The sequence below is a fragment of the Arachis hypogaea genome, chromosome 5, assembly GCF_003086295.3.
Source record: "Arachis hypogaea cultivar Tifrunner chromosome 5, arahy.Tifrunner.gnm2.J5K5, whole genome shotgun sequence".
NCBI classification, from domain to species: domain Eukaryota; kingdom Viridiplantae; phylum Streptophyta; class Magnoliopsida; order Fabales; family Fabaceae; genus Arachis; species Arachis hypogaea.
The window spans coordinates 116,215,580-116,234,902 of NC_092040.1; the positions used below are offsets into that span (position 1 = coordinate 116,215,580).

Here is a 19,323-nt window from a genome sequence, read left to right on the forward strand (position 1 = left end):
GTGTTGGGCGCAGTGACAGTGTGCAAAAGAATAATTGTATACTATTCTGACATGAGTGAAAACCGACAGATGATTAGCCCTACGTAACCCGTAGCCGGACCATTTTCACTGAGAGGACGGACGGTAGCCATTGACAACGGTGATCCCCCAACATACAGCTTGCCATGGAAAGGAGTATGAAAGATTGGATGAAGACAATAGGAAAGCAGAAGTTCAGGAGGAACAAAGCATCTCCATACGCTTATCTGAAACTCCCTCCAATGAATTACATAAGTATCTCTATCTTATTTTATGTTTTATTTATCTTTTAGTTATCAAAACCCCATAACCATTTGAATCCGCCTAACTGAGATTTACAAGATGACCATAGCTTGCTTTAAGCCGACAATCTCCGTGGGATCGACCCTTACTCACGTAAGGTATTACTTGGATGACCCAGTGCACTTGCTGGTTAGTTGTATCGGGATTGTGAATAACAATTTAATGCGACCAAGTCTTTGGCCATTGCCCACGAGGGAGCGAACAATAATTCCGTGCACCAAGTTTTTGGCGCCGTTGCCGGGGATTGTTCGAGTTTGGACAACTGACGGTTCATCTTGTTGCTTAGATTGGGTAATTTTATTTTATGATTAAACCTTCTTTTATTTTTTTATTTTAAAAAAGAATCAAAAATTTCAAAAAATTTTATTCTGTTCTTCAGAATTTTTAAGAATGAATTCTAGAGTTTCAGATGATATGTGAAGTCTGGTTGGCTGTTAAGCCATGTCTAATCTTTTGGACCGAGGCTTCAATTTATCATCACAAGAGCTTGTTGATTTCTATCAATCTTGCTGTTGAATGTAATGATCTGCTAAAGCTTGGCTGGCCATTGGCCATGTCTAGTGTTTTGGACCGAAGCTTTCACTTAAAGCTTGGCTGGCTAGTAAGCCATGTCTAATCTCTGGACCGGAGCTTTAGACTAACATTGCATGATTCCTGGAATTCTCATTAAGAATTTTGATTTCCTTATTTTCTTTTTTCCAAAATACTTTCAAAAAATACAAAAAAAAATTTATAAAAATCATAAAACTAAAAAAAATATTTTGTGTTTCTTGTTTGAGTCTAGTGTCAAGTTTTAAGTTTGGTGTGAATTGCATGTTTTTCTTTTTTTTTTCTTGCATTTTTTTCGAAATTTTATGCATTGTGTTATTTATTGATCTTCAAGTTGTTCTTGATGATTTTCTTTGTTCTGATCTTTAAATTCTCTTGTTTTGCGTCTTTTGTTGTTTTTCATATGCATTTTCAAATTGTTAGTGTCTCTAGTATAAAAATTTTTAAGTTTGGTGTCTTGCATGTCTATCTTTTCTTAAAAATTTTCAAAAATGTGTTCTTGATGTTCATCATGATCTTCAAAGTGTTCTTGGTGTTCATCTTAACATTCAAAGTGTTCTTGCATGCATTATTAGTTTATATCTTAAATTTTTCTGTTTTGAGTCATTTTGTTATTTTTCTCTCTCATCATTAAAAATTCAAAAAAAATAAAAAAAATATCTTTTCAAGTCAATAATATAGAGAATTGAAGATTCAGAACATACAGTAGAGGAATTACAGAGAAAAAACTGGGCGTTCAAAACGTCCAGTGAGGAAGGATTTCTGGCATTTAAATGCCAGCCAGGGTACCTGGCTGGGCGTTAAACACCCAAAAAGGTAGTGATTTGGGCGTTAAACGCTAGAATTGATACCATTCTGGGCATTTAACGCCAGGAAGACACAAGGGAGGTAAGCTTGTTTTCAATTCAAATCTTTTTCAAATTCTCATAACTTTTCAAAATCAAATCTTTTTCAAATCTTATCTTTTTAATCATATCCTTTTTAAAATCAAATCTTTTTCAATTTTCTTTTAATATTTTTGAAACCCTTGCTAACAATTAATGTTTTGATTCAAAAATTTCAAGTTTGTTACTTTCTTGTTAAGAAAGGTTCAATCTTTGAAATTTTAGAATCATATCTTTTAGTTTCTTGTTAGTCAAGTCATCAATTTTAAAAATCAAATCTTTTTAATTTTGTTTTTCAATCATATCTTTTTCTAATTAAATCTTTTTCAATCATATCTTTTTAAAACCCTTTGATTTTAAAATCTTTTTCTAACTTCTTATCTTTTCAAAATTTATTATTTCTTATCTTTTTCAAAACCACCCAACCACTTTCTCACTTTCAATTTTTGAAAACCATTAACCATTTTTCAAAATTCTTTCTAATTAAATAATTGTTTTGAACTCTAGTTTATTTTATTTTAAAAATTTTTTGAAGATTCCCTCTCTCTCTCATCTCTTTCTATTTAATCACTAACACTTCTCCTCTCTTAATAATTCGAACTCTCTACTCTCCTTATATGTTCGAATTCTTCTCTATCTACCTCATCCTTCTGTTCTTCTTTTCCTCTGACACATCAAGGAATCTCTATACTGTGATATAGAGGATTTCATACTTTTTTTATTTTCTTCTCTCTCATATGAGCAGGAACAAGGACAAAGGCATTCTTGTTGAAGCTGATCATTAACCTGAAAGGACCTTGAAGAGAAAGCTAAGAGCAGCTAAAGCACAATACTCTAAAGAGGACCTGACAGAAATTTTCGAAAAGGAAGCAGACAAAACAGTCATGGCCGAACCCAACAACAACAATGCAAGGAAGGTGCTTGGTGACTTTACTGCACTAACTCCCGACTTCTATGGGAGAAGCATCTCTATTCCTGCCATTGGAGCAAACAATTTTGAGCTTAAGCCTCAATTAGTTTCTCTGATGCAACAGAATTGCAAGTTTCATGGACTTTCATTGGAAGATCCTCATCAGTTTTTGGCTGAATTCTTGCAAATCTGTGACACTATTAAGACCAATGGAGTTGATCCCGAGGTCTACAGGCTACTGCTCTTCCCCTTTGCTGTAAGAGACAGAGCTAGGATATGGTTGGACTCACAACCTAAGAAAAGCCTGAACTCTTGGGAAAAGTTGGTCAGTGATTTTCTGGCTAAATTCTTTCCACCTCAAAAGATGAGCAAGCTTAGAGTGGAAGTCCAAACCTTCAGACAGAAGGAAGGTGAATCCCTCTATGAAGCTTTAGAAAGATACAAGCAATTGATCAGAAGGTGTCCTTCTGACATGCTTTCAGAATGGAGCATCATATGCATATTTTATGATGGTCTGTCTGAACTGTCCAAGATGTCATTGGACAGCTCTGCTAGAGGATTGATGAGCGGATAATTTATACGCTTTTTGGCATTGTTTTTAGGTAGTTTTTAGTAGGATCTAGCTACTTTTTGGGATGTTTTTATTAGATTTTATGCAAAATTCATATTTCTGGACTTTACTATGAGTTTGTGTGTTTTTCTGTGATTTCAGGTATTTTCTAGCTAAAATTGAGGGACCTGAGCACAAATCTGATTCAGAGGCTGAAAAAGGACTGCTGATGCTGTTGGATTCTGACCTCCCTGCACTCGAAATAGATTTTCTGGAGCTACAGAACTCCAAATGGTGCGCTCTCAATTGCGTTGGAAAGTAGACATCCAGGGCTTTCCAGAAATATATAATAGTCTATACTTTGTGCGGGTTTTGATGACGTAAAATGGCGTCAAAACGCCCATTCTCTGCCCTATTCTGAAGTCAAAATGCCAGAACTGGCATAAAAGCTGGCGTTTCAACTCTAAGGAGCCTCTGCTCGAGTAAAAGCTCAATGCTCAGCCCAACACACACCAAGTGGGCCCCGAAAGTGGATTTCTGTATCAATCATCTATTTCTATAAACCTTAGTAGCTAGTCTCAGTATAAATAAGACTTTTTACTAATGTATACGGAGTCTTTTAGGCGGGGATCTTTGGACGTTTAGTCCTTAGACCGTATCTTTGGATTATTTGTTGATCCTTTGATCACGTTTTGGAGGCTGGCCTCACGGCCATGCCTGGACCTTGTTCTTATGTATTTTCAACGGTGGAGTTTCTACACACCATAGATTAAGGGTGTGGAGCTCTGCTGTACCTCGAGTTTTAATACAATTACTACTAGTTTCTATTCAACTCAAACTTATTCTTGTTCTAAGATATTCACTCGCACTTCAACCTGATGAATGTGATGATCCGTAACACTCATCATCATTCTCACCTATGAACGTGTGCCTGACAACCACTTCCGTTCTACCTAAGATGGAGCATTTATCTCTTAGATTCCTGGCTTATGCGTGTTGATTGCCTCTCCTGACAATAGAGCCGTCAACTCTTTGAGATCAGAGTCTTCATGGTATAAGCTAGAATCCATTGGCAGCATTCTTAAGAATCCGGGAAGTCTAAATCCTGTCTGTGGTATTCCGAGTAGGATTCAGGGATTGAATGACTGTGACGAGCTTCAAACTCATGAGTGCTGGGCGTAGTGACAGATGCAAAAGGATCACTGGATCCTATTCCAACACAATTGAGAACCGACAGATGATTAGCCCTACGTAACCCGTAGTTGGACCATTTTCACTGAGAGGACGGGAGGTAGCCATTGACGCCGGTGAAACCCAACATAACAGCTTGCCATGGAAATGAGTAGGAATGATTGGATGAAGACAGTAGGAAAGCAGAGATTCAAAAGGAACACAGCATCTCCATACACTTATCTGAAATTCTCACCAATGAATTACATAAGTTCTTCTATCTTTATTTTATGTTTTATTTATCTTTATATTTTCGAAAACCCATAACCACTTTGAATCTGCGTGACTGAGATTTACAAGGTGACCATAGCTTGCTTCATACCAACAATCTCCGTGGGATCGACCCTTACTCACGTAAGGTATTACTTGGACGACCCAGTGCACTTGCTGGTTAGTTGAGCGAAGTTGTGACAAAGTGTGATTCACGTTTGAGAGCACCAAGTCTTTGGAGCCATTGTTGATGATCACAATTTCACCCACCAAGTTTTTGGCGCCGTTGCCGGGGATTGTTCGAGTTTGGACAACTAACGGTTCATCTTGTTGCTCAGATTGGGTAATTTTATTTTATTTTGTTTTTCTTTAATTTCGAAAAAAAATCATAAAATTATAAAAATCCAAAAAAATAAATATTTCATGATTCTTGTTTGAATCTAGTGCCAAATTTTAAGTTTGGTGTTAATTGCATGAATTTAATTATCTTGCAATTTTCGAAGAACATGCATAATGTTCTTGATGATCTTCAAGCTGTTCTTGATGAATTGCCTTGTTTGATCTTCATGATTCCTTGTTTTGCATTGCATAATGTTTTACATGTGCATTCTTGCAAAGCATATGGACCAAACATGAGAAAATTCTAAGTTTGGTGTCTTCCATGTTTTCTTTTATTGAAAACTAAGTTCTTGATGTTCATCATAATCTTTATGATTGTTCTTGGTGTTCATCTTGACATTCATACTGTTCTTGCATATATCTTGTGTTTGATCCAAGAATTATATATTTTGACTCATTTTGCTGTTTTTCAAAATTGAAAATACATCTTCTTGAATAAAGAATATAGCAAAATGAGGTTTCAAGAACAAAAAGCAGAAGATTTACAGAGAAAAAGCTGGACATTCAAAACGCCCCGTGAAGAAGGAAACTTGGCGTTTAAACGCCAACTAGGGTACCTGGTTGGGTGTTTAAACGCCCAATGAGGAAGAAAAACTGGCGTTTAAACGCCCAACCAGGGTACCTGGTTGTGCGTTTAAACGCCCAATAAGGAAGGAAAACTGGCGTTTAAACGCCAGCCATGATACCTGGCTGGGCGTTTAAACGCCCAAAACATGCATCAAGTGGGCATTAAATGCCCAAAACGTGCAGCTCCTGGGCGTTTAACGCCAGAAAGCACTAGGGGAGGAAATTGTTTTCAAATCAAATCTTTTTCAAAATCTTCATAATTTTTAAAAATTTTTCAAAATCTTATCTTTTCCATATCTTTTCACATCAATCATATCTTTTTCAAATTATATCTTTTCAAAATTTGATTTCAAAATCTTTTTCTAACCTCTTATCTTTCCACATTTATTATTTCTTATCTTTTTTAAAACCACCTAACTATTTTTCTCTCTCTAGTTTTCAAAAATTATTAACTACTTTTTCAAATTTTAATTTTAATTTTCGAAAAATTTCCCCCCTTTTTCTCATTTTTTAAATTGAACACTAACATTCCTCCTCCATTATCAATTCGAACCCCATCTCTCCTTGAGTGTTCGAATTCTTATTCTCCTTCATCCTTCTATTCTTATTTTCCTCTGACACCTCAAGGAATCTCTATCCTGTGACATAGAGGATTCCATATTTTCTTTGTTTTCTTCTCTTGAGCAGGAACAAGGATAAAGGCATAATTGTTGAAGCTGATCCTGAACCTGAAAGGACTCTGAAGAGAAAGCTAAGAGCAGCTAAAGCACAAAACTCTGAGGAGGACCTCACTGAAATTTTTGAAAAAGAGGCAGCCCAAGAAACAACTATGGCCGAACCCAATAACAATGTAAGGAAGATGCTTGGTGACTTTACTGCACCTAAATCCAACTTCCATGGAAGAAGCATCTCAATCCCTGCCATTGGAGCAAACAATTTTGAGCTAAAGCCTCAATTAGTTTCTCTAATGCAACAGAACTGTAAGTTTCATAGACTTCCATCAGAAGATCCTTATCAGTTTTTAACTGAGTTCTTGCAGATCTGTGACACTATTAAGACTAATGGAGCAGATCCTGAAGTCTACAGGCTTATGTTTTTCCCTTTTGTTGTAAGAGACAGAGCTAGAACATGGTTGGACTCACAATCTAAAGATAGCCTGGACTCTTGGGATAAGCTGGTCACGGCCATCTTGGCCAAGTTCTTTCCTCTTCAAAAGCTGAGCAAGCTTAGAGTGGATGTTCAGACCTTCAGACAAAAAGATGGTGAATCCCTCTATGAAGCTTGGGAAAGATACAAGCAGCTGACCAAAAAGTGTCCTTCTGACATGCTCTCAGAGTGGACCACCTTAGATATATTCTATGATGGTCTATCTGAGTTTTCTAAGATGTCACTGGACCATTCTGCAGGTGGATCCATTCACCTAAAGAAAACGCCTGCAGAAGCTCAAGAACTCATTGAGATGGTTGCAAATAACCAATTCATGTACACCTCTGAGAGGAATCCTGTAAATAATGGGACGCCCCAGAAGAGAGGAGTTCTTGAAATTGATGCTCTGAATGCCATACTGGCTCAGAACAAAGTATTGACTCAACAAGTCAATATGATATCTCAGAGTCTGAATGGATTGCAACATGCATCCAACAGTACTAAAGAAGCAACTTCTGAAGAAGAAGTCTATGATCCTGAGAACCCTGCAATGGCAGAGGTAAATTACATGGGTGAAGCCTTTGGCAACACTTATAATCCTTCATGGAGAAATCACCCAAACTTTTCATGGAAGGACCCACAGAAACAAGGCTTCAATAATAACAATGGTGGAAGAAACATGTTTAGCAATAGCAAACCTTTTCCATCATCATCTCAGCAACAGACAGAGCATTCTGAGCTGAACCCTTCTAGCTTAGCAAACTTAGTCTCTGATCTATCTAAGGCCACTCTCAGTTTCATGTCTGAAACAAGGTCCTTCATTAGAAACTTGGAGGCACAAGTGGGCCAGCTGAGTAAAAGGGTCACTGAAACTCCTCCCAGCACTCTCCCAAGCAATACAGAAGAAAATCCAAAAGGAGAGTGCAAGGCCATTGAAGTAATCAAAATGGCCAAACCTGAGAAGGAGGAGGAGGACAAAAATTCCAATGAGGAATACCTCAAGGAACGTCTACCATTCAGTAAGGAGTACCCTAATGAGGAACCAAAGGAATCTGAGGCTCATACAGAGACCATAGAGATTCCATTGGACTTCTTTTTACCATTCATGAGCTCTGATGATTATTCATCTTCTGAGAAAGATGAAGATATTGTTGAAGGGCAAGTTGCCCAGTACTTAGGAGCAATCATGAAGCTGAATGCCAAATTGTTTGGTAATGAGACTTGGGAAGATGAACTTCCCTTGCTCACCAATGAAGAGAATGCATTGGTTCAGCAAACTCTACCTCAACAGAGACAGGATCCTGGTAAATTCTTATATCGGCACCATGATCTTTGAAAAAGCTCTGTGTGACCTAGGGTCAGGGATAAACATGATCCCACTCTCTGTAATGGAGAAACTGGGAATCTTTGAGGTACAGGCTACAAAATTCTCAATAGAGATGGTCTACAGCTCTACAAAAAAGCCTTATAGATTAGTAGAGGACATGTTGATAAAGGTTGGAGGCCTTTACATCCCTGCTGATTTCATAATCCTGGACACTGTGAAGGATAAGGATGAATCCATCATCCTTGGAAGACCCTTCCTAACCACAGCAAAAGCTGTGATTGATGTTGACAGAGGAGAGATGATCCTTTATGTAAAGGACGAATGCCTTGTAGTAAGGACTCAAGGTTCTCCCTCTGTAACCATGAAGAGTGAGCATGACAAGCTTTTCTCCATACAGAGTCATACTGAGCCCCCACATTCAAACTCTAAGTTTGGTGTTGGGAGGCCACAGCCAAACTCTAAGTTTGGTGTTGAGAAATCTCAACCATGCTCTGATCATCTGTGAGGCTCCATGAGAGCTCACTGTCAAGCTATTGACATTAAAGAAGCGCTTATTGGGAGGCAACCAATTTTATTTTATCTAACTTTATTTTATCTATGTAATTTTTGTTTTCTTTTAGGTAGATGATCATGTGAAATCACAAAGACACTCATAAAAATAAAGCAGAAGTCGAAAACAGCACACCCTGGAGGAAGAACTTACTGGCGTTTAAACGCCAGTAAGGGTAGCAAAATGGGCATTTAAACACCCATCCTGGCACCTTTCTGGGCGTTTAAATGCCAGAACAGGGCAGGAAGCTGGCGTTTAAATGCTAGAACAGGAAGGAAAGCTGGCGTTTAAATGCCAGAACAGGAAGGAAAGCTGGCGTTTAAATGCCAGAACAGGAAGGAAAGCTGGCGTTTAAACGCCAAAACAAGGCAGCAATCTGGCGTTTAAATGCCAGGATTGCACTCCTAAGGCGTTTTGAACGCCCAATTGGAGCAGGGATGAAAAATCCTTGGCCCCACAGGATCTGTGGACCCCACAGGATCCCTACCAACCTCAACTCCTTATACTCCCCTCTTTCTTATTTTGCTCGAGGACGAGCAAACATTTTAAGTTTGGTGTGGTAAAAGCATTGCTTTTTGTTTTTCCATAACCATTTATGGCACCTAAGGCCGGAGAAACATCTAAAAAGAGGAAAGGGAAGGTAAAAGCTTCCACCTCCGAGTCATGGAAGATGGAAAGATTCATCTCAAGGGTCCATAGTCCAGTGGTAGAGCATTTGACTGTAGATCAAAGAGCCACGAGAAAAGAGTAATAAAGTCAAAGAAGAGACATAGAGGAGCTCAAAAGCACCATTGGTCATTCAAGAGGAGGAAGACACCACCCTCACAAAGGTGGACTCATTCCTTAATCTCCTTGTTTATTTTTTTTTTCTGTTTTTTCGAATTTTTGCTTGATATGCTATCTATGTTTGTGTCTTCACTACATGATCATTAGTGTCTAGTGTCTATGCCTTAAAGCTATGAATAACTCTATGAATCCTTCACCTCTCTTAAATGAAAAATGTTTCTAACTACAAAAGAACAAGAAATACATGAGTTTTGAAATTATCCTTGAAATTAGTTTAATTATTTTGATGTGGTGGCAATACTTTTTGTTTTCTGAATGAATACTTGAACAGTGCATATTTTTTATCTTGTTGTTTATGAATGTTAAAATTGTTGGCTCTTGAAAGAATAAGGAAAAAGGAGAAATGCTATTGATGATATGAAAAATCATAAAATTGATTCTTGAAGCAAAAAAAAGCAGTGAAAAAGAAAAAGCTTGCGGAAAAAAAAAAGAAAAGAAAGAAAAAGAAAAAGCAAGCAGAAAAAGCCAATAGCCCTTTAAACCAAAAGGCAAGGGTAAAAAGGATCCAAGGCTTTGAGCATTAAAGGATAGGAGGGCCCAAGGAAATAAAATCCAGGCCTAAGCGGCTAAATCAAGCTGTCCCTAACCATGTGCTTGTGTCATGAAGGTCCAAGTGAAAAGCTTGAGACTGAGTGGTTAAAGTCGTGATCCAAAGCAAAAAGAGTGTGCTTAAGAGCTCTGGACACCTCTAATTGGGGACTTTAGCAAAGCTGAGTCACAATCTGAAAAGGTTCACCCAGTTATGTGTCTGTGGCATTTATGTATCCGGTGGTAATACTGGAAAACAAAATTCTTAGGGCCACGGCCAAGACTCATAAAAGTAGCTGTGTTCAAGAATTAACATACTGAAATAGGAGAATCAATAAAACTATTTGAATTCTGAGTTCCTATGGATGTCAATCATTCTAAACTTCAAAGGAAAAAGTGAGATGCCAAAATTGTTCAGAAGCAAAAAGCTACTAGTCCCGCTCATCTAATTGGAGCTAAGTTTCATTGATATTTTGGAATTTATAGTATATTCTCTTCTTTTTATCCTAATTGATTTTCAGTTGCTTGGGGACAAGCAACAATTTAAGCTTCGTGTTGTGATGAGCGGATAATTTATACGCTTTTTGGCATTATTTTTAGGTAGTTTTTAGTAGGATCTAGCTACTGTTTGGGATGTTTTTATTAGTTTTTATGCAAAATTCACATTTCTGGACTTTACTATAAGTTTGTGTATTTTTCTGTGATTTCAGGTATTTTCTAGCAGAAAATGAGGGACCTGAGCACAAATCTGATTCAGAGGCTGAAAAAGGACTGCTGATGCTGTTGGATTCTGACCTCCCTGCACTCGAAATGGATTTTCTGGAGCTACAGAACTCCAAATGGCGCGCTCTCAATTGCGTTGGAAAGTAGACATCTAGGGCTTTACAGAAATATATAATAGTCCATACTTTGTACGGGTTTTGATGACGTAAAATGGCGTCAAAACGCCCATTCTCTGCCCTATTCTGAAGTCAAAACGCCAGAACTGGCATAAAAGCTGGCGTTTCAACTCTAAGGAGCCTCTGCTCGAGTAAAAGCTTAATGCTCAGCCCAACACACACCAAGTGGGCCCCAGAAGTGGATTTCTGTATCAATCATCTATTTCTGTAAACCCTAGTAGCTAGTCTCAGTATAAATAAGACTTTTTACTAATGTATACGGAGTCTTTTAGGCGGGGATCTTTGGACATTTAGTCCTTAGACCGTATCTTTGGATTATTTGTTGATCCTTTGATCACGTTTTGGAGGCTGGCCTCATGCCCATGCCTGGACCTTGTTCTTATGTATTTTCAACGGTGGAGTTTCTACACACCATAGATTAAGGGTGTGGAGCTCTGCTGTACCTCGAGTTTTAATACAATTACTACTAGTTTCTATTCAACTCAAACTTATTCTTGTTCTAAGATATTCACTCGCACTTCAACCTGATGAATGTGATGATCCGTGACACTCATCATCATTCTCACCTATGAACGCGTGCCTGACAACCACTTCCGGTCTACCTAAGATGGAGCATTTATCTCTTAGATTCCTGGCTTATGCGTGTTGATTGCCTCTCCTGACAATAGAGCCGTCAACTCTTTGAGATCAGAGTCTTCGTGGTATAAGCTAGAATCCATTGGCAGCATTCTTGAGAATCCGGAAAGTCTAAACCCTGTCTGTGGTATTCCGAGTAGGATTCAGGGATTGAACGACTGTGACGAGCTTCAAACTCATGAGTGCTGGGCATAGTGACAGATGCAAAAGGATCACTGGATCCTATTCCAACACAATTGAGAACCGACAGATGATTAGCCCTACGTAACCCGTAGTTGGACCATTTTCACTGAGAGGACGGGAGGTAGCCATTGACGCCGGTGAAACCCAACAATAACAGTTGCCATGGAAAGGAGTAGGAATGATTGGATGAAGACAGTAGGAAAGCAGAGATTCAAAAGGAACACAGCATCTCCATACACTTATCTGAAATTCTCACCAATGAATTACATAAGTTCTTCTATCTTTATTTTATGTTTTATTTATCTTTATATTTTCGAAAACCCATAACCACTTTGAATCTGCCTGACTGAGATTTACAAGGTGACCATAGCTTGCTTCATACCAACAATCTCCATGGGATCGACCCTTACTCACGTAAGGTATTACTTGGACGACCCAGTGCACTTACTAGTTAGTTGAGCGGAGTTATGACAAAGTGTGATTCACGTTTGAGAGCACCAAGTCTTTCGAGCCATTGTTGATGATCACAATTTCGCCCACCAAGGATCTCTTCATCTAAAGAAGACACCTGCAAAGCTCAGGAACTTATTAAAATGGTTGCAAATAACCAGTTCATGTACACCTATGAGAGGAATCCTATGAATAATGGGACGCCTCAGAAGAAGGGAGTTCTTGAAATTGATGCTCTGAATGTCTTATTGGCTCAGAACAAAATATTGACTCAGCAAGTCAATATGATTTCTCATAGTCTGAATGGATTGCAAGCTGCATCCAACACTACTAAAGAAGCATCTTCTGAAGAAGAGGCTTATGATCCTGAGAACCCTGCAATAGAAGAGGTGAATTACATGGGAGAACCCTATGGAAACACCTATAATCCTTCATGGAGAAATCATCCAAATCTCTCATGGAAGGACCAACAAAAGCCTCAACAAGGCTTCAACAATAATAATGGTAGAAGAAATAGGTTTAGCAATAGCAAGCCTTTTCCATCATCTTCTCAGCAACAGACAGAGAATTCTGAGCAGAGCCTCTCTAGCTTAGCAACCATAGTCTCTGATCTATCCAAGACCACTCTCAGTTTCATGAATGAGGCACGGTCCTCTATCAGGAATCTGGAGGCACAAGTGGGTCAGTTGAGTAAAAAGGTTACTGAAACTCCTCCTAGCACTCTCCCAAGCAATACAGAAGAAAATTCCAAGAGAGAGTGCAAGGCCATAACTGTAACCACAATGGCCGAACCTGGAGAGAGTGAAAAGGCAGTGATTCCCAGTGAGGAAGACCTCATGAGACGTTCACTGACCAATAAGGAGTTCCCCTTTGAGGAACCAAAGGAATCTGAGGCTCATACAGAGACCATAGAGATTCCATTGAACCTCCTTCTGCCATTCATGAGCTCTGATGAGTATTCTTCCTCTAAAGAGGATGAAGATATTACTGAAGAGCAAGTTGCTAAGTACCTAGGAGCAATCATGAAGCTGAATGCCAAGTTATTTGGTAATGAGACTTGGGAGGATGAACCCCCTTGCTCACCAATGAACTGAATGACTTGATTAGGCAGACATTACCTCAGAAGAAACCGGATCCCGAAAAATTCTTAATACCCTGTACCATAGGCACCATGACCTTTGAGAAGGCTCTGTGTGACCTGGGGTCAGGCATAAATCTCATGCCACTCTCTGTAATGGAGAAACTGGGAATCTTTGAGGTACAAGCTGCAAGAATCTTACTAGAGATGACAGACAAATCCATGAAACAGGCTTATGGACTAGTAGGGGATGCCTTCGTGAAGGTTAAAGGCCTTTACATCCCTGCTGACTTCATAATCCTAGACACTGGAAAGGATGAGGATGAATCTATCATCCTTGGAAAACCTTTCCTAGCCACAGCAAGAGCTGTGATTGATGTGGACAGAGGAGAGTTGGTCCTTCAATTGAATGATGACCACCTTGTGTTTAAAGCTCAAGGATCTCCCTCTGTAACCATGGAGAGGAAGCATGAAAAGCTTCTCTCAATACAGAGTCAAACAAAGCCCCCACATTCAAACTCTAAGTTTGGTGTTGGGAGGCCCCAACCATGCTCTGAATATCTGTGAAGCTCCATGAGAGCTCACTGTCAAGCTATTGACATTAAAGAAGCGCTTATTGGGAGGCAACCCAATTTTATTTATCTATGTTATTTTATGTTTTCTTTAGGTTGATGATCATGTGAGGTCACAAAAACAACTACAGAATTAAAGCAAAATCAAAAACAGCATTAAAAACAGCACACCCTGGAGGATGAGCTTACTGGCATTTAAACGCCAGTAAGGGTAGCAGAATGGGCGTTAAACACCCAGTTTGGCACCATTCTGGGCGTTTAACGCCAGAAAAGGGCACCAGATTGGCGTTTAACGTCAGAGAAGGGCACCAGACTAGCGTTTAACGCCAGAAAATGGCAAAAAGCTGGCGTTAAACGCCAGAAAGGGAAGAAAAGCTGGCGTTAAACGCTAGAAATGGGCAGCAACCTGGTGTTTAACGCCAGGATTAGCACAGGAATGGGCGTTTACACGCCAGAATGGTGCAGGGATGAGAAATCCTTGACACCTCAGGATCTGTGGACCCCACAGGATCCCCACCTATCTCAACTCACTCTCTCTCTTCTTCACACCTTCCCATAACACCCTTCCCCAAATACTCTTCACCAATCACCTCCATCTCTCTTCCCTAAATACCCCCTCACCAATTACATCCACCCATTCTTTCCCAAAAACCCCCACCTACCTCACCATTCAAATTCAAAACCTTTCCCTCCCAAAACCCAACCCTCACACACGGACACCCCTCTCTTTCCGCTCCTATATAAACCCCTCATCACTCCTTCATTTCCACACATCTTATACACTTTCTCCCTACTTGGCCGAACCTTTCTTCCCCCTCCATCTCCTCTGTTTCTTCTTCTTCTCCGCCCTTCTTTCTTCTTTTGCTCAAGGACGAGCAAACCTTCTAAGTTTGGTGTGGTAAAAAGTGTTGCTTTTCGTTTTTCTATAACCATTTATGGCACCTAAGGCCGGAGAAACCTCTAGAAAGAGGAAAGGGAAGGCAAAAGCTTCCACCTCCGAGTCATGGGAGATAGAGAGATTCATCTCAAAGGTCCATCAAGACCACTTCTATGAAGTTGTGGTCAAGAAGAAGGTGATTCCTGAGGTCCCTTTCATGCTCAAGAAGAATGAGTATCTGGAGATCCGACATGAGATTCGAAGAAGAGGTTGGGAAGTTCTCACCAACCCCATTCAACAAGTCGGAATCTTAATGGTTCAAGAGTTCTATGCTAATGCATGGATCACTAAGAACCATGATCAAAGTATGAACCCAAACCCAAAGAATTGGCTTACAATGGTTCGGGGGAAATACTTAGATTTCAGTCCAAAAAATGTAAGGTTGGCATTCAACTTGCCAATGATGCAAGGAGATGCATGCCCCTACACTAGAAGGGTCAACTTTGATCAAAGGTTAGACCAAGTCCTCATGGACATATGTGTAGAAGGAGCTCAGTGGAAAAGAGACTCTAAAGGCAAGTCGGTTCAACTAAGAAGGCTTGACCTCAAGCCCATGGCTAGAGGATGGTTGGAGTTCATCCAACGCTCTATCATTCCTACTAGCAACCGGTCCGAAGTAACTGTGGATCAGGCTATCATGATCCATAGCATCATGATTGGAGAGGAAGTAGAAGTTCATGAGGTTATATCTCTAGAACTCTACAAAGTGGCTGACAAAACCTCCACCTTGGCAAGGTTAGCCTTTCCTCATCTCATATGTCACCTATGCAATTTAGCTGGAATTGTCATAGAAGGAGACATCCTCATTGAAGAGGACAAGCCCATCACTAAAAAAGAGGATGAAGCAAACAAGAGAGTCCACTCATGGACCTCAACAAGAGCATGAGGAAGTCCCTCATCAAGAAATCCTTGAGATGCCTCAAGGGATGCATTTTCCTCCATACAACTATTGGGAGCAACTCAACACCTCTTTGGGAGATTTGAGTTCCAATATGGAGCAACTGAGGATGGAGCACCAAGAGCACTCTATTATTCTCCATGAAATTAGAGAGGATCAAATAGCTATGAGGGAAGAGCAACAAAGGCAAGGAAGAGATATTGAGGAGCTCAAGCACTCCATAGGATCTTCAAGAAGGAGAACTAGCCGCCATCACTAAGGTGGACCCGTTCTTTAATTTCCTTGTTCTTATTTTTCTGTTTTTCGATTTTTATGCTTGATGTTTTATCTATGTTTGTGTCTTCATTACATGATCATTAGTGTCTAGTGTCTATGTCTTAAAGCTATGAATGTCCTATGAATCCTTCACCTTTCTTAAATGAAAAATGTTCTAAATGCAAAAGAACAAGAAGTACATGAATTTCGAATTCATCCTTGAAATTAGTTTAATTATTTTGATGTGGTGACAATACTTTCTGTTTTCTGAATGAATGCTTGAACAGTGCATATTTTTTTTAGTGAAGTTTATGAATGTTAAAATTGTTGGCTCTTGAAAAAATGATGAAAAAAGAGAAATGTTATTGTTTATCAGAAAAATCATAAAATTGATTCTTGAAGCAAGAAAAAGTAGTAAAGAACAAAGCTTGCAAAAAAAAAGGCCGAAAAAGAAAAGAAAAAGAAAAGGCAAGCAGAAAAAGCCAATAGCCCTTTAAACTAAAAGGCAGGGGTAAAAAGGATCCAAGGCTTTGAGCATTAATGGATAGGAGGGCCTAAAGGAATAAATTCCTGGCCTAAGCAGCTGAATCAAGCTGTCCCTAACCATGTGCTTGTGGCATGCAGGTCCAAGTGAAAAGCTTGAGACTGAGTGGTTAAAGTTGTGATCCAAAGAAAAAGAGTGTGCTTAAGAACTTTGGACACCTCTAAATGGGGACTTTAGCAAAGCTGAGTCACAATCTGAAAAGGTTCACCCAGTTATGTGTCTGTGGCATTTATGTATCCGGTGGTAATACTGGAAAACAAAGTGCTTAGGGCCACGGCAAAGACTCATATAGTAGCTGTGTTCAAGAATCAACATACTAAAACTAGGAGGATCAATAACACTATCTGAATTCTGAGTTCCTATAGATGCCAATCATTCTGAACTTCAAAGGATAAAGTGAGATGCCAAAACTATTCAGAAGCAAAAAGCTACTAGTCCCGCTCATCTAATTGAAACTAAGCTTCATTGATAGTTTGGACTTTATTGTATATTCTCTTCTTTTTATCCTATTGTGTTTTCAGTTGCTTGGGGGCTAGCAACAATTTAAGTTTGGTGTTGTGATGAGCGGATAATTTATACGCTTTTTTGCATTATTTTTAAGTAGTTTTTAGTATGTTTTGATTAGTTTTTATTATATTTTTATTAGTTTTTATGCAAAATTTACATTTCTGGACTTTACTATGAGTTTGTGTGTTTTTCTATGATTTCAGGTATTTTCTGGCTGAAATTGAGAGACCTGAGCAAAAATCTGATTCAGAGGCTGAAAAAGGACTGCAGATGTTATTGGATTCTGACCTCCCTGTACTCGAAATGGATTTTTTAGAGCTACAGATACCCAATTGGCGCGCTCTCAATTGCGTTGGAAAGTAGACATCTTGGACTTTCCAGCAATATATAATAGTCCATACTTTGCCCGAGTTTTGATAACGCAAACTGGCATAAAAGCTGCAGTTAAACGCCCAAACTGGCACCAGAGCTGGCGTTTAACTCCAGGAAAAGCCTATGCACGTGTAAGCTTCAATGTTCAGCCCAAGCACACACCAAGTGGGCCCGGAAGTGAATTTCTACATCATTTACTTATTTCTATAAACCCTAGGTTACTAGTTCATTATAAATAGAACTTTTTACTATTGTATTTTCATCCGAAGATCATTTTATCCTCTAGTATTGGAGGCTAGCCATTCGGCCATGCCTGGACCTTCATCACTTATGTATTTTTAACGGTGGAGTTTCTACACACCATAGATTAAGGTGTGGAGCTCTGCTGTTCCTCATGAATAAATGCAAAGTACTATTGTTTTTCTATTCAATTCATGCTTATTCTTGTTCTAAGATATCCATTCGCACTTCAACATGATGAATGTGATGATCAAGTGACACTCATCACCATTCTCACTTATGAACGCGTGCCTGACAACCACTTCCGTTCTACCTGAAAATAAGCTTGAATGCATATCTCTTGGCCTCCTGGTTCACGACGCATGATTGCCTCTCCTGACAACAGAGCATTCCATTCCGTGAGATCAGAGTCTTCGTGGTATAAGCTAGAATCATTTGACAGCATTCTTAAGATCTGGAAAGTCTAAACCTTGTCTGTGGTATTCCGAGTAGGATCCGGGATGGGATGACTGTGACGAGTTTCAAACTCACGAGTGTTGGGCGCAGTGACAGTGTGCAAAAGAATAATTGTATCCTATTCCGACATGAGTGAGAACCGACAGATGATTAGCCCTACGTAACCCGTAGCCGGACCATTTTCACTGAGAGGACGAATGGTAGCCATTGACAACGGTGATCCCCCAACATATAGCTTGCCCTGGAAAGGAGTATGAATGATTGGATGAAGACAATAGAAAAGCAGAAGTTCAGGAGGAACAAAGCATCTCCATACGCTTATCTGAAACTCCCTCCAATGAATTACATAAGTATCTCTATCTTATTTTATGTTTTATTTATCTTTTAGTTATCAAAATCCCATAACCATTTGAATCCGCCTGACTGAGATTTACAAGATGACCATAGCTTGCTTCAAGCCGACAATCTCCGTGGGATCGACCCTTACTCATGTAAGGTATTACTTGGACGACCCAATGCACTTGCTGGTTAGTTGTATCGGAATTGTGAATAACAATTTAATGCGACCAAGTCTTTGGTGCCATTGCCCACGAGGGAGCGAACAACAATTCCGTGCACCACACATATACTCTTATTAGATTTTGTGCAGCCCCCTTCTTGTGCCCTACATCACCACAATTAGAGCATCTTTGAATTTGACCCCTCTGTGATAGGTGATTCTGGCTTCTATTCTCCTCATCTCCAGATCCTCGCTTCCTCTTTTTCACAGGTATGTGACTTGGCCTCCTATATGGAGGTGGCATGACATCATCATATTGGGTTCTCTCCTATAAATCCGGTCCATTCAGAGGGTATATCACCTTCTGGTAGCAGCACTTCTGGTTAGCATCTTTCTTTTAGCAATCATCCCCATAGGATTTTAAATCTAGTCCTTTGAAGTTAATGCAACTAATGGCATGAGGACATGAAATTCCACTCATCTGCCACTTCCTACAAGAACACTAAGCAGCAGCCAGATCCACAATAAATTTATCTAATCCACACATGACCTCATATTTATTAGTAGCTGACCAGTATGGCCTCCAGTCCCTAGCTAACCTTGCCCATTTCTCCAATTTATTCCTAATTATTGGCATAATATTTTCCTAGTAAAGCTTAATCCTATCTCTATTGGCAACCTATCTAGTCATGAGATACACCATAATGTCATCTAACATGGTTACAATAGGTTTTTCTCTTGCCTCTACTATGACAGCATTAAAACTTTCACTCATGTTAT

At 39.4% G+C, this 19,323-nt stretch overlaps 1 non-coding gene across 1 annotated transcript; it reads right to left on the reverse strand.

Annotated features, from left to right (window-relative positions):
* Positions 1 to 6,842: 6,842 nt before the first annotated feature.
* Positions 6,843 to 6,946, reverse strand: LOC112731738 (small nucleolar RNA R71). The gene has a single exon (XR_003167502.1). It is a non-coding gene; the product is annotated as a small nucleolar RNA R71 (small nucleolar RNA).
* Positions 6,947 to 19,323: the final 12,377 nt, after the last annotated feature.